At 42.4% G+C, this 2,735-nt stretch overlaps 1 non-coding gene across 1 annotated transcript; it reads left to right on the forward strand.

The window, feature by feature from the left end:
- The first annotated feature begins 2,143 nt into the window (after positions 1 to 2,143).
- Positions 2,144 to 2,262, forward strand: LOC111744830. The gene has a single exon (XR_002782349.1). It is a non-coding gene; the product is annotated as a 5S ribosomal RNA (ribosomal RNA).
- Positions 2,263 to 2,735: the final 473 nt, after the last annotated feature.

The raw sequence follows: 2,735 nt of genomic DNA on the forward strand, positions 1-2,735 counted from the left end.
TATTCTTAAATGCACATCTTTTTAATATTCTGTATGAGAATTGTTTGAATTATGAGCCGAACTGGCCACTCTTTTCATGGAACACCATTTTTACTTAAAGGAAATATTGACGGATAAATTATGATTATACAGACTTGAGTGTCTGGCAAATATTTTCTCAAAAATGAATAAAATAAGTCTGTCATTTCAAGGCAAACTGACAGTATTTGTTGCTAATGATAAAATTCAAGCTTTTAGTGAAAATTCAAATTTTGGAAAACTTCTGTTCCCCACTGTGGGCTTGACAGCTTCCCAATACAGAAATACCTAGGAGACATTGTGGATTCAGTTCCAGACCACTGCAATAAAGTAAATATTGCAATAAAGTCAAATAAATTTTTGGTTTCCCAGTGCCTATAAAAGTTATGTTTACACTATTCTGTAGGCAATTAAGTGTGCAATAGCATTATGTCTACAAAAACAATGTACACACCTTAATGAAAAAATACTATATTGCTAAAAAAATGTTGAACAGGATCTGAGCTTTCAGCAGGTTGTAATCTTTGTTGGTGGAGGGTCTTACCTTCAATTTGTGAAAAACACAACATCTGAGAAGTGCAATAAAATGCCACATGCCTTACTTAACTTTTCTGATGAGATTGGTGGTGACATTAACAAATTTGAATTTTTAAATGTTATATACTGAAACTGATCAATATTTGAAAGACTGCATAACTTGGTGAACCATTTTTTCCCCCACAGATGGCCAATGCATACTGTTACAAAATCATGCAAGGGTAAAAGACATATTCAAAGTGCAATGTGTCTTTGGATTTTAATGTAACTGAGAAAGAAAATGTCACTGATGTGTTTTCAGATTCTAATAGCAACTAACCTTCAAGAAATTTGGGTTTTGAGTCTGGGTTAGTATCAAAGAAGAATAGCTACAATTCTTTAAAAAGACCATTAAAATACCCCTCCCTTTCTAACTACATATCAATATAAACCTGTATTTTACTTCATAAACTTCAACCAAAACAATATATTGCATCTGTTTGAATGCAGAAGCAGGTATGAGAATCCAGCTGTCTTCCATTAAGCCAAGCATTAAAGAAATTTGTAAAAACATAAAACAATGCCACTCTTCTCAGTAACCTTTTTGTTTTGCAAAATATATTTTTCATGAAAATATCTTAACATTTAATAAGATTGTTATTGTTAAATTACTTAAGTATTTTTAAGTGTCTCCATTTTATTTTCTAATACTGTAAATACTGATATAAACCAATTGAACTGGAGTTCTCTGAGGTCTTCAATAATTGTTGGGTGTGAAAAAGGGTCCTGAGACCAAAAAGTTTGAGAAACAGCGTGCAAGTGTTAATGCTTAATATTATTCTGCACCAACAAGTATTAGCCAGCAAGGGGCAGCAGAGGCAGCCAAATGAAGGTATACCCTTTGCCCTTTAGTTAAAGGTATTGAGAGCCTGCTTATTGAGTGTGACCCTCGCACTGAGCTAGAACACAGAAGTAGATCTGACAAGGAAGGAGTTCAGTCCAGCAGGTAACAGACCCTGGTGATTGACAATGGTGGGGCCAAACTAGACAACCCCTCTCGTGAGCATTGGGAGGTGCTGGTAAAGGGTAAACTTGGAGTTGTGATCCACTTGAGGGGAGGGAGCCTGCAGGGTCTGGGATCAGAGAGGACCTTGAAGCTTCCCACCCTTTCCGTACTGGAGTCTGACCAGGGATCCAGGAGGAAGAAGGGGACCAAGTATTACTTTTTTATGCAGTTGACACAGGCATTTCCCAGAACCACCCCCAAACCCTCCACCATGGGAAAGGGGCCACCAAGATTTATGGCTCCTGTCTCACATAGGCTCGTTCCTTCCCTTCCACGTTCCACAGGCGTGACTCTGAGCTTCACACCTCTCCTCAGGCCCCTGCTCTACCTGCCCATCTCCCTGGAGAGCAGACCCCTTACCTCCTGCTTTGCTGAGGCCTGCAGGCCTGATCTTCCTCACCTGCCCCTTCCCCACACTGGTCATCCTGGAGGTGGAAGTGCTACCTCTCAGTCTCAGGTCAGTGCCCTGCCTTTCCATTACACTTACCAGTTACGTCCTCTCTTCCACATGGCTTTAAGTCCTCCTCTAAAATCTTCAGGTCTGTCTATGGCCATGCCACCCTGAACAAGCCCGATCTTGTCTGATCTCGGAAGCTAAGCAGGGTTGGGCCTGGTTAGTACTTGGATGGGAGACCACCTAGGAAGACCAGGTGTTGTAGGCTTAAAAAAAATAATAAAATAAATAAAATCTTCAGGTCTGCCTCATCCTCCAGCTGCCACCCAAGCACACACCCTGGGAAGGGTGGTCCACACCAGCTCCAAATGCACCCTTGGTCCTGCCTCCACCTCTCTTGGCCATCCCAGCTGTGGACCCCAGGACACTTCAGTCTTGGCACTCCGGCCCTCACTAACCTCTCCTTGCAGTTTCCCTCCTCTCCCCTTCTCTAACCAGTCTTTCTCTGGCTCCTTTCTTGGGCTCCATCCCCTGCCCACCCCTCTCTCTGTGGGTTTTCATGCCTCCTTGCAAGCCCATTCCCTTCCCAGGGCCACTCACCTCTGATCCCAAAAGTGGTCCTGGACTGTGGCCTCCAGGCCTGGCCTGGAGTTCTAGACCCCTCAACTCTCCATCTCCCTTACACCATACAGACACAATCAGTAGCTTGCCTCTTTTCCCTAAATATTCTATGTTTAGAAC

The sequence above is a fragment of the Pteropus vampyrus genome, unplaced genomic scaffold (assembly GCF_000151845.1).
Source record: "Pteropus vampyrus isolate Shadow unplaced genomic scaffold, Pvam_2.0 Scaffold141, whole genome shotgun sequence".
In the NCBI taxonomy this organism is placed as follows: domain Eukaryota; kingdom Metazoa; phylum Chordata; class Mammalia; order Chiroptera; family Pteropodidae; genus Pteropus; species Pteropus vampyrus.